The 13955-nt window shown below is 40.4% G+C and overlaps 1 pseudogene; it reads left to right on the top strand.

Annotated features, from left to right (window-relative positions):
• Nucleotides 1-358: 358 nt before the first annotated feature.
• Nucleotides 359-1302, top strand: LOC100657019 (olfactory receptor 8G50-like; annotated as a pseudogene).
• The last annotated feature ends 12653 nt before the right edge of the window (nucleotides 1303-13955 follow it).

Raw genomic sequence — 13955 nt, 5'->3', positions numbered from 1 at the left:
TGGCGGGTTTGAACTTCTAACATTCCAGTTACACCCGAGTGCTTAGCCATTGCACAACCAGGGCTCAGAACACTCATTATTCTAAGTTTTCAGAACTGTTCTTTGGATGTTCAGAGACTGATCAGTACTAAGAAACACTCTTATAGCACAGAAAGAAAAAAGATATAATTCCATCTGTTGTTGATTTTCATGACCCATAATACAAGGATCCTAGAGTCTGTAACTTCCAACAAAGAACAGAGACAGGGAGAGAGTTAGAGATATCTGAATGATAAGAATTAGATCTGTTTCACAATGCATAAATAAACACATACCTCAAATTTCTTCTTTTCTTCCTCCATAAAATTCCCACAGGAAAATGGCAGGAGGAAATCACTCCACAGTGACTGAGTTCATCCTCTCTGGGCTACAGACAAACCAGAGCTCCAGCTTCTCCTCTTTCTTTTTTTCTTAGGAACCTATGTGGTCACAGTGATGGGGGACCTAGGCATGATCACACTGATTGGGCTTAGTTCTCACCTGCACACCCCCATGTACTATTTCCTTAGCAGTTTGTCCTTCATTGATCTCTGCTATTCCACTGTCATACTCCTAAAATGCTGGTGAACTTTGTGACAGAGAAAAACATCATCTCCTATCGTGAATGCATGACTCAGCTCTATTCCTTTGTTTTTGATATTGCAGAGTGTCATATGTTGGCTGTGATGGCATTGATCACTGTGTCGCCATCTGTAATATTTTGCTTTACAGTGTCACCATGTCTTACCAAGTCTGCTCTTGGTTGGTAGTTGAGGTGTATATGATGGGCTTCATTGGTGCCACAGTTCACACAGGTTGCACGCTAAGAGTGATTTTCTGCAAGGCTAAAATTATCAACCATTACATCTGTGATCTTTTTCCACTACTGGAGCTCTCCTGCTCCAGCACATATACCAATGAACTGGTACTTTTTTGCTTCAGTGGGCTCAATATTCTTGGACCAGCCTTGGCCATCCTTGGCTTGTATATCTCCATCATTGCCAGCATCCTGCAAATCCACTCCACTGCTGGCAGGTCCAAAGCCTTCAGCATATGCTGCTCTCACATCTCGGCTGTTTCCATCTTCTATGGTTCTCTAGCATTCATGTATCTGCAGTCATCAAATGTCAGCTCCATGGACCAAGGCAAAGTGTCTTCTGTGTTTTACACCATTATTGTGCTAATGCTGAACCCCCAATCTACAGCCTGAAGAATAAGGATGTCAAAGTTGCCTTAAATAAAATCATTGAGAAGAGATTATTTTGCTTTAACAAAGATTTATAGTTTCTGGAGAAGATTCTGTAAGGAAGGAATCCAAAGTCAGTAATAAATATACAAAAATAGTGAGATTATTGCCAACACTTGATTATTTGGAAGAAAGACCCCAAGGATAAGACTGGATTCCAAGTATCACTTGGAGGGCAGTGACATGAGTGGCAGAGTCAAGTTTAGGATTTTCCATAGGTCACCCACAGTAACCCACATTACCTCTAATCATTTTTTGAAAAATCCTCAAAGGCCTTCATTTGGGGGATTAGAATTTGTATACGTGGAATTTGGCAATTTGTTACATTAAATTTACCTATCATTACTCATAAAATGATCTGTTTGGTCTGTATCCTTTGATCCTTGTAATAATTTGTGTATTGGCCTTTGTTTATTAAAAAGTGTACAAATAAACTGGAAAAAATATGATCTCTAAAATAAATAATTTGAAATCATTTGAAATGTACAAAATTCAATCCCTATTACTTACTAATTGCAGATAATCGTATTAAGGAATATAGGGGAATGTGATGGCTAGTGAGACATAATTACCATACACAAAATGATAACTCTATGGTAGGAGAGATTGATAGACTAAACAGGGCTGAATACGTTGTGTATTTTTAATTATTTCTTTTGCAACACTCTTCTTCACAGTTTTAGTATCTTGCTACCACCTCCATTTCCCAAAGAATCCTATATTCATTTTCCCCTAATTCTAAAAGGTTTTTCTTTTCACACATATTATAGAATCGCAGATGTAGAAGTGACATTCTCTGACTGTGCATTAAACCATAGGGATCATTTCTGTGACCCTAATGCCTTCCAGCATGTTTTTTCCTTTCCAAAAAGGGCAATTGAGAGCTTGACATAACTAATGCCATAATGATATGCTAAGTAACCTGTAACTTTTTTAACTGTACCAGCTGCACTGGCTTTTTTCCAAAAGTGTATGGGGGCTTCTCAGCTCTTGTGGTCTTGGTCTTCCTCCTCTTCTTGTTCTTTTAGGAGATGGCCTTCAGCCTGCAAGATGACAGCTAGGAAGGCTGCCTGGCACTTTTGGTCTACAACTTTCTTTCTTGCTTCTTATCTCGGTCAGGGTAAACTTGGCAGGCCAGTTCCGCTGGCCAAGATATTTTTATATAACTTTTTTTTTTGCTTATTACAAACATACAATTAGAGTCCAGATGTCCAGTATGCGTATCTTTAGCTTAATAAAGAGTTTCTCATAATTGTTTTGTGGTGTGTACTCATTAGACCATCTGTGGGCTAGGTAATGCTCGCAAAAATGATATGTAAGCTCCAATGTAAAAAATTGCTTTTCGGGACTCCGTAAAGACAGCCTGCCTTGCTGTCAGGCTACCTGTTAGTGTCACCTCCTAATAAACTTTCACTCTCTTTCTGACTGGAGTACGTTTCATTGGTTCAACGGCTTCAGGGAATGGAGTAGCATAGGGTAACAAATTTTGGTGCCCAATATGTTGCTCGAATTACTCTGGTGCTAGTTCCGTCTCCCTAAGGACTGAGCCCTGGGAAGGACCGAGGAAGAGAGAAGGTTCACCCCCCGTTGAGTTTTTGAAGTCTCTCCACATGTGGTGGCCCAGAGGTCCAGTGATGGGTGGGGTGGGTGGACCCCACGGCAGTGAGCTCCAGACAGAGGGAGAAAGTTTCCCTGCCAAAGTAGGTAACTAAGCATCCTGTGGCAAACCCTCTGTAAATGCCATAGGGGTGTCGATTCTCATAGACTCCATCCAAGAATGGGTAGCTGGGTCCCATGAAGATGGAGGAGAGACTAGTGAGGTTCATAGTTAGAAGTGGGTACCCAGAGAGTAAGGTTCTGGCTGAGAGTCCACTAGGAACTGGAATTATTTCAGAGAGGATTCCCTAATGAAGAGACATCTTAAAATTTTGTGTAATCAAGTGTGGCCTCAATACCAGCTTCCAGATGGGGTCAGAAGGCCAGTGAATGATCTGTTTTGTTTTTGAACTAACAAGTGAGATTAAAAAAAAAAAACAAAAACAAAAAACCTGCATGTAGAATGTTTTATGACATTACGGAATGAGAAAAAGGATAAAACTTTTGTTTTAGCCCTTCCTCTGCAGATCAAAACTGAAGATGGAGAAAGGGATGAAGAGCCATCGAATGTTCTTCTTATTCCCCCACCTTGAAAAGCCCCCATCAGCACCTATAAGTGACCCCTCTCTTGTGGTATCAGAGGATGAGAATTGGAAGGCATCAAAAAGGGGTGGAGGAGGTGAGATATATATGGTCTCCACTCCCCATACCAGGTGTTGGGCACAATTCACCCCAGTTCCCCCAGGAGGGCTTTACCCACTCTGGAAGGTGTCAGTCCCAGCTGCAGAAGGGCCACCTCAGATAATGGGGGTCCATAATCCATTCTGAAGCATGACAGCAGAGATCTAAGAGAAAGTAGAAAAAGTATGAAGATGAAGGATAAATATGGATGGAGAAAGAAGAAACCCTGGAAGATAGACATTATTAAAAAATTTACTGAAAAATGTAAAGTCAGGAACAGTCTATTAAATAGAAGGGAGATTTTCAGAGTTTTAAGAAAGGGGAAGCCCTTCATAGATATAAAACCATGTAAACAACCATGAAGGAATGATATTTTCACTTCAGAGGAAGAGTTAGAAAGGCAGGCTGAGCACCTGTGTATTTTAGACTACTTTGAGTGCTGGGGATAAAGGTGGTTAAGAAGAAAATAAACTCTGCCTGAACTGGTCTTTGTTTCCCAAGTGCTGCTTTGGAAACAAGGACCTTGGGATGGGGAATTTATAGTAGTTCATGAAATTAAGCATTTCCTTCTTTCGCCTCTGTTAATAAATCACCTTCAAGTGTACAAGACTCTATAATGAAGAGCATTGTATGCAAGTGGAATGAATAAATGAATATGTATACTACTGAATTGGGAGGGGGTAGGCTAGAAAGGAGGCTAAGAAAAAGAAAGAGACCAGGACAAGAAGAAACAGGCCAATCTACTGGCCATTGCCTAGGATCAACTAGAAGAAAACAATGAGACCAAGGTAAGGATGAGCTCCCCCCAAAAATGTGCATTTTGCAAGGAGGAAGGACACTAGAAAAATGAACGTCCCAAAAAAAGAAGGGAAAAGGGCCCGACAAAATTGAAAGGGGGGAGAAGCTTTTTCAAGGAGTAAGGAAAGAGCAGGAGGAGGACTCTGAATGACAGAGACAGGGGGAGACAGCTTTTCACTTCCCTCCTACTGACCCCCTGGTAAAAGTTATGATACTGGAGCAGCCTTCTCAGAACTCACCCAGTAGCCTAAAGGACTTCCTTGACCAGCAGTACTGAGGTTGTCGGGATTACTGGAAAAGAGGTAACTAGACCATTTTTGTAGCCAGGCAATGTGAAATAGGAAAAACCAAAATGTCCCACCAGTTTCTATACATGCCCGAAGGCCCAGTTCCCCCTTATCGGGGTGGGATTTCCCAAGTAAAGTGCATGCTGAAACGTCTTGATGAAAAAAGCTTGTCTCTGACAGTAACACCAGCAAACCCTCACACGGGACAACTCGGCCCAGAAAGCCGAATTTGTTACCATATAAGAGCCTTGGAATTGGCAGACGGTAAGAGAATTACAATATACACAGATTCGAATTCTGTTTTTAAAGCTCTGCATGCACATGGAACCTTATGGAAAGAAAAAAGTCTCCTGAATGCAGGAGGAAAAAAAAAATTAAGTATGGAACTGAACGGTTGCAACTTTTGGACACTGTCCTAAAACCTCAAAAGGTGGCAGTAGTCCACTGCTGGGCTCACCAAAAAAGAAATACCACAATACTACAAGGAAATATCCCCAATATACTCAGGAAGATCTACAGAGAACTCAAGGCTATGGTGCCACCCAGAGTCAGAGCTGGAAACACATCCCTGATGGTAAGATTTTCATGCCCAACAATCAAGTTTTTAACTTAATTTTTTATTTACATCAGGATTCACATTTTGGGAGAGAACCATGTTTGATTAGATATCAAAACATGTCTTGAGAAAAAAGCTCATTATCATGCGGTTGACATTTGCTTACTTTGTGCAGTTAATAATCCAAAGACTCATGCGGTCAAGATTTCCAGCACTCAAGGAATGAGGCCCTTTCCAGGTGAAATATGGCAAATTGACTTTTGTGAAGTGTTCAAAACTAAACATCTGATGAAATATTTACTGGTGTGTGTAGATTCTTTTTCAGGATGGGTAAAAGCTTTTCTTTTGCTGGACTGAGACAGCTAGAGAGTGGTATGACAGGCTTCGACTGCTTTCAGAATAAAGTGGAAACTTCACACAGCATGGAGACCTCAATCTTGTGGAAAGGTTGAATGAATGAATCAGACCATAAAATGTCATCTTAATAAACTGTGTCAAGAGTCCAGGCTGCCCTGAACAGATGTTCTGTCACTGGCTTGCCTCCAAGTCTGTATTGCACTTTGAGATACTTTATGGGAGACCAGATTGTCTCAACCAACTCTCCCCACAATCCTCCACTTAAACTCCTAATGTAATGATGTCTCAATACTTGCTTTCTCTAACCAAAATTCTTTCCCAGTTACATTGGGCAGTGTGGATCTGGCAGAATTTCCCTCCTGAGATAGCTGCACACTTTTTCCAACCTAGGGATCAGGTGCTTTTCCACATGTAGAAGGAACTCCCTTTACAGCTCAAGTGGACTGGATCCTTCACCATACTACTCAGCACTCATACAACCATGAAGTTTGCAGAAGTGAACCGAAGACCCGTCATTCCTAAGTCAAGCTCTGTCCAGCCAATAGTGACAAGAAGGATTGGAAAGCCCAACCCATCCACAGCTTAAAGTTAAGATTTTCTAGGGTTAAAAAGTAAAAATGTTGAGGGGGCCAAGATGGCTGACTAGGCAGATGCTACCTAGGATCCCTCTAGCAACAAAGACTTGGAAAAACAAGTGAATCGATCAGATACATGACAATCTACGAACGCTGACCATCAAACACAGATCTGAAGAGTTGACCTGAGGGACAGGTGAGCGAAAAGCTGCACCCTGAACCAGCAACCACTTCTGGAGCCCGCGACCCACCCCACAGCCTTCAGCCCCCGCGGTTCCCTGGTGCCAAGTGGTGGGGCTGATTGCAGCTTGCTGAGATGGGGCAGGCACGGGACAGAGCCCTAACCCCTAGCCCCCTGGGGTAACCTCTGTAGAGACTCAGCCAGCACAAGCATGTTGCACACTGATGGGGCTAACGAGACAACGAACAACCATGGGGAAGCAGCAACTCTTTTCGGAGCCTGGAGCCAGCGTCCCAGTCGGAAAACCTTGGCGCCGGACTTTGGACTGGGAGCAGGGGAGCTGAGCATGGCATCCTGAGATGGCGCAAACACGGGGCACAGCCCTAGCCCCCTGAAGTGACCTCGCAGGAAGCCTGGCCAGTGCACGCAGGCACAACTGTGACACGGCTGAGAGTAGAAGAAGTTACCGGGAGGCAGCGACTGATTTTGGAGCTGGGAGTGCGGCATCCCAGCCAGAGAACCTTGGCACTGGACTTTGGCCTGGGAGCGGAGGAACTAACCATAGCTTCCGAGACAGCACAAGCACAGGACGCGGGCCTGACCCTTGGGGCAATCTCTGCCCAGCCAGTGCACACAGTCGACATGCCCCTCAGGATTCTCAGGTAAAACAGTCATCCCAAGCAAGATAAGTAACTGTCCATATTCCTGGGTGTACTCTCTCCTATCTATCTGATCCCTCCCCTCCCCTTCCCAGGTGGCTTCATTAACATTGGAAAAACTGCCAGCTAAGGATCATTTATCCAGCAAAACTCTCTCTGAAATAAGAAGGCAAAATTAAAACATTTACAGATAAACACAAGCTTAGAGAATTTGCAATAACCAAACCAAAGCTACAAGAAATACTAAAGGACATTTTTTGGTCCAAAAATAAATAACATCAGATACCAGCACAACACAAAGACACAGAACAGAACACCCTGATATCAACTCAAATAAGGAAATCACAAAAGTAAATTAAGATTAATTTTAAAAAGGAAAAAATGCTCAAAACAGGGAATCATTGAAGTCAATATGTAAAAGATCACAATAATCAAAAAAAGGGACTAAATACATGAGACATAGATCTGCCATATGAAGAGGAAAACAAGGCAATATAGGATGATACAAGTTAGGTATTTACTTAGAAAAATCGGGGCAAATATTAAAGTAAACACAAAGAGGTCTAACAAATTCCATAATTCAAAATAGAAACCAAGAAAAACATAACGACTCAGCAAACATAAATTCGACTACTATGAAAATGAGGAACACACAATTTACAAAGAAAAATGTCTCAGCACAAAAAAGTAAATGGAAAAATGAAATTATCCACAACACACACAAAAAGGCATCAAAATGACGGCACTAAACACATTCTTATCTATAATTACACTGAATGTAAATGGACTAAATGCACCAATAAAGAGACAGAGAGTCTCAGACTGGATAAAGAAACACGATCCGTCTATATGCTGCCTACAAGAGACACACCTTAGACTTAGAGACGCGAACAAACTAAAACTCAAAGGATGGTAAAAAGTATATCAAGCAAACAACAATCAAAAAAGAGCAGGAGTAGCAATATTAATTTCTGACAAAATAGACTTCAAACTTAAATCCACCACAAAGGATAAAGAAGGACACTACATAATGATTAAAGGGACAATTGACCAGGGAGATATAACCACATTAAACATTTATGCACCCAATGACAGGGCTGCAAGATACATAAAACAAACTCTAACTGAACTGAAAAGTGAGATAGACACCTCCACAATTATAGTAGGAGACTTCAACACACCACTTTCGGAGAAGGACAGGACTTCCAGTAAGAAGCTCAATAGAGACACGGAAGACCTAATTGCTACAATCAACCCACTTGACCTCATAGACCTATACAGAACACTCCACCCAACAGCTGCAAAATATACGTTTTTCTTCTAGTGCACATGGAACATTCTCTAGAATAGATCACATATTAGGTCATAAAACAAACCTTTGCAGAATCCAAAACATTGCAATATTACAAAGCATCTTCTCAGACCATAAGGCCATAGAAGTGGAAATCAACAACAGAAAAATCAGGGAAAAGAAATCAAATACTTGGAAACTGAACAATACCCTGCTGAAAAAAGACTGGGTTACAGAAGACATTAAGGAGGGAATAAAGAAATTCATAGAATGCAACCAGAATGAAAACACTTCCCATCAAAACTTCTGGGACATAGCAAAAGCAGTGCTCAGAGGTCAATTTATATCGATAAATGCACACATACAAAAAGAGGAAAGAGCCAAAATCAGAGAACTGTCCCTACAACTTGAACAAATAGAAAGTGAGCAACAAAAGAATCCATCAGGCACCAGAAGAAAACAAATAATAAAAATCAGAGCTGAACTAAATGAATTAGAGAACAGAAAAACAATTGAAAGAATTAACAAAGCCAAAAGCTGGTTCTTTGAAGAAATTAACAAAATTGATAAACCATTGGCCAGACTGAGTAAAGAAATACAGGAAAGGAAACAAATAACCCGAATAAGAGACGAGATTGTCCATATCATAACAGACCCAACTGAAATTAAAAGAATCATATCAGATTATTATGAAAAATTGTACTCTAACAAATTTGCAAACCTAGAAGAAATGGATGAATTCCTAGAAAAACACTACCTACCTAAACTAACGCAAAAAGATGTAGAACAGCTAAATAGACCCATAACAAAAAAAGAGATTGAAACGGTAATCAAAAAACTCCCAACAAAAAAAAGCCCTGGCCTGGATGGCTTCACTGCAGACTTCTACCAAACTTTCAGAGAAGAGTTAACACCAATACCACTAAAGGTATTTCAAAGCATAGAAAATGATGGAATACTACCTAACTCATTCTATGAAGCCCCCATATCCCTGATACCAAAACCAGGAAAAGACACCACAAAAAAAGAAAACTACAGACCTATATCCCTCAGGAACATAGATGCAAAAATCCTCAACAAAATTCTAGCCAATAGAATTCAACAACATATCAAAAAAATAATCCACCATGACCAAGTGGGATTTTTACCAGTTATGCAAGGCTGGTTTAATATTAGAAAAACCATGAATGTAATCCACCATATAAATAAAACAAGAGACAAAAACCACATGATTTTATCAATTGATGCAGAAAAGGCATTTGACAAAGTCCAACACCCATTCATGATAAAAACTCTTAGCAAAATAGGAAATGAAGGAAAATTCCTCAACATAATAAAGGACATCTATACAAAGCCAACAGCCAACATCATTCTAAATGGAGAGAGTCTTAAAGCATTTCCCTAAAGAAGGGGAACCAGAGAAGGATGTCCTTTACCACCTCTCTTATGCAACATTGTGCTAGAGGTCCTAGCAAGAGCAATTAGGCTAGACAAAGAAATAAATGGCATCCGGATTGGCAAGAAAGAAGTAAAATTATCTCTATTTCCAGATGGCATGATCTTATGCACAGAAAACCCCAAAGAATCCTCCAGAAAAATACTGAAACTAATAGAAGAGTTCCACAGAGTCTCAGGTTATAAGATAAACATACAAAAATCACTTGGATTCCTCTACATCAACAAAAAGGACATCAAAGATGAAATCACCAAATCAATACCATTCACAGTAGCCCCCAAGAAGATAAAATATTTAGGAATAAATCTTACCAAGGATGTAAAAGACCTATACAAAGAAAACTACGAAGTACTAGTGCAAGAAACTAAAAGGGACCTACATAAGTGGAAAAACATACCTTGCTCATGGATAGGAAGACTTAACATAGTAAAAATGTCTGTTCTACAAAAAGCCATCTCTACATACAACGCACTTCCGACCCAAATTCCAATGACATATTTTAATGTGATGGAGAAACAAATCACCAACTTCATATGGAAGGGAAAGAAGCCCCGGATAAGTAAAGCATTACTGAAAAAGCAGAAGAAAGTGGGAGGCCTCACTCTACCTGATTTTAGAACCTATTATACCACCACAGTAGTCAAAACAGCCCGGTACTGGTACAGAAAAGGCACATAGATGAATGGAACAGAATTGAGAACCCAGATCTAAATCCATTTGCATATGAGCAGCTGATATTTGACAAAGGCCCAGTGTCAGTTAATGGGGAAAAGATAGTCTTTTTAACAAATGGTCCTGGCATAACTGGATATCCATTTGCAAAAAAGTGAAACAGGTTCCATACCTCACACCATGCACAAAAACTAACTCCAAGTGGATCAAAGACCTAAACATAAAGACTAAAACGATAAAGATCATGGAAGAAAAATAGGGACAAAGTTAGGAGCCCTAATACAAGGCATAAACAGAATACAAAACATTACTAAAAGTGATGAAGAGAAACCGGATAACTGGGAGCTCCTAAAAATCAAACACCTATGCTCATCTAAAGACTTCACCAAAAGAGTAAAAAGACCACCTACAAAATGGGAAAAAAATTTCAGCTATGACATCTCTGACCAGCGCCTGATCTCTAAAATCTATATGATTCTGTCAAAACTCAACCACAAAAAGACAAACAACCAAATCAAAAAGTGGGCAAAGTATATGAACAGGCACCTCACTAAAGAAGATATTCAGGCAGCTAACAGACACATGAGAAAATGCTCTCAATCATTAGCCATTAGAGAAATGCAAATTAAAACTACGATGAGATTCCATCTCACTCCAAGGGTGGCATTAATCCAAAAAACACAAAATAATAAATGTTGGAGGGGCTGCAGAGAGATTGGAACTCTTATACACTGCTGGTGGGAATGTAAAATGATAGAACTATTTTGGAAATTTATCTGGTGTTTTCTTAAAAAGTTAGATATAGGACTACCATACAACCCAGAAATCCCACTCCTCGGAACATACCCTAGAGAAATAAGAGCCTTTACACGAACAGATATATGCACACCCATGTTTACTGCAGCACTGTTTACAATAGCAAAAAGCTGGAAGCAACCAAGGTGTCCATCAATAGATGAATGGTTAAATAAATTATGGTACATTCACACAATGGAATATTACGCATTGATAAAGAACAGTGACGAATCTGTGAAACTGTTCATAATATGGAGGAACCTGGAAGGTAGTATGCTGAGTGAAAGTAATCAGATGCAAAAGGACACATACTGTATAAGACCACTATTATAAGTTCTTGAGAAATAGTATAAACTGAGAAGAACACATTCTTTTGTGGTTACAAAATGGGGGAGTGAGGGAGGGTGGGAGAGGGTTATTTACTGATTAGTTAGTAGATAAGAACTATTGTAGGTGACGGGAAGGACAATACTTAATACAGGGAAGGTCAGCTCAACTGGACTGGACCAAAAGCAAAGAAGTTTCCAGGATAAATTGAATGCTTCGAAGGTCAGCCGAGCAAGGGCATGGGTTTGGGGACTATGGCTTAAAGAGACTTCTTGGTCAACTGGCATAATAAACTCTATTATGAAAACATTCTGCATCCAACTTTGAAGTGTGGCGTCTGGGGTCTTAAATGCTAACAAGCGGCCATCTAAGATGCATCAATTTGTCTCAACCCACCTGGATCAAAGGAGAATGAAGAACACCAAGGTCACACGATGACTATGAGACCGAGACAGAAAGGGCCACATGAACTAGAGACTTACATCATCCTGAGATCAGAAGAACTAGATGGTGCCGAGCCACAACCGATGACTGCCCTGACAGGGAGCACAACAGAGAACCTCTGAGGGAGCAGGAGAACAGTGGCATGTAGACCCCAAATTCTCATAAAAAGACCAGACTTAATGGTCTGACTGAGACTAGAAGAATCCCAGCAGTCATGATCCCCAAAACTTCTGTTGGCCCAGGACAGGAACCATTCCCGAAGACAACTCATCGGACATGGAAGGGACTGGACAATGGGCTGGAGAGAGATGCTGATGAAGAGTGAGCTCCTTGTATCAGGTGGACATTTGAGACTGTGTTGGCATCTCCTGTCTGGAGGGGAGATGGGAGGGTAGAGAGGGTTAGAAACTGGCAAAACGGTCACGAAAGGAGAGACTGGACGATGGGAGTGGGCTGACTCATTAGAGGGAGAGTAAATGGGAGTATGTAGTAAGGTGTATATAAGCTTATATGTGACAGACTGACTTGATTTGTAAACTTCCACTTAAAGCACAATAAAAATTATTTTAAAAAAACTCATTAAACTGCACACTGAAAATGAGAACATTTTATCATGTTTGTCTTACCTCAATAAAGTTTATTTAAATAAAAAAAAAAGTAAAAATGTTTTTGATACTAGCTTAGATGGGTATATTATTAGGTGCTTCAGAGAGTTGTACCTGGCGAATTCCCATCCCTAAAATAGACACTGCCTCTGATCCCCTGTTGAGGGATGAAATTTTTTGGATCTATATTGCTAGAGAAGTGTTAAACATTACTAATTTCTGTCTGGTTGGGGGGTTGTGTGCCTACTCTGCCCTCAAATCCTATCTCATCAGGGTTTGTAGTGCCCTTGAGGCTTTGATAAATTTCACCATTTTTAAACTCATAAAGAAAGAGCTGCAATATTCTGATCTAAGGCACTAAGTTAAAACTTGGCATAGATGTATATGGCCCCTCAGCTTCAAAAGGGGGGGGGGTATGTGAGCCTAATAGCTTGCAGCATGTTTTCTTCTTTCCAAAATGAGCAACTGAGAGCTTGACATAAAGAACGCCATAATGATAGTGTAAGTAACCTGTAAGTTTTTTACTGTACCAGCTGCAGTGGTCTCTTTCCAAAGGGGTGTGGGACCTTCTTAGCTCTTATGGCCTTATCTTCCTCTCCTTCTTTGCTTTCTTGGGAAATGGCCTTCAGCCTGCAAGACGGCAGCTAGAAAGGCTGCCTGGCACTTTTTGTTCTGACATTTACCTTCTGTATTAGTTAGGATTAGGTATGGCTATGAGATATGCACATGCACCTGGGCATGTGCATGCACAGACACACACACACACACACACACACACACACACATCAGAGTGCCTTAAAGTAGAAGACAATTTAGAGCTGGTATGTTGGCTCACTGATCAGGGACCTAAGCTGCTTTTAACTTGTTCCTCTGCTGCCTCTAACATAGTGGATTTTACCTTATCATCCTAGAGAATAGCTCCAGATTCATCATTCATTTCCACCACCCAGTCAGCAGAAAGAAAGCTGTGAAGGAGAAAAGAACACTCCCTCACTTGAAGAACACTACCTAGAAGTGACACTAATATCCACTAATATCCCTTTGGCTAGACTTAGTCACTTTATCAAACCCGAATACCAGGGATTCTGAGAAATGCAGTGCTTATTCTATATGACCATGTACCAGACTAAGATTCAAGACACATATTTTTGAGGAAGAAAGGACAGTGAATATAAAGAAAAATTAGCAGATTCAGCCACATCTTACAAAATTTGTATTTAGTGAAGACAACTCTATGGTGATATCTCAAGAGTATGATATTTGAGTCAGGCATTGTATCTAAGAAGAATAATAGTGTTAAATGTGGTTCAAATAAGATGTATAATGCATAAACAAAATGTATTAATATTTTAATAACTATCATGATATGGTAGAAAGGTATAAACTTTGCTGGGTAGGGAAGTTAATAGAA

The sequence above is a fragment of the Loxodonta africana genome, chromosome 15 (assembly GCF_030014295.1).
Source record: "Loxodonta africana isolate mLoxAfr1 chromosome 15, mLoxAfr1.hap2, whole genome shotgun sequence".
NCBI lineage: Eukaryota > Metazoa > Chordata > Mammalia > Proboscidea > Elephantidae > Loxodonta > Loxodonta africana.
The sequence above is the reverse complement of the archived record's forward strand: the minus strand, read 5'-3'. Positions and strand labels throughout refer to the sequence as shown.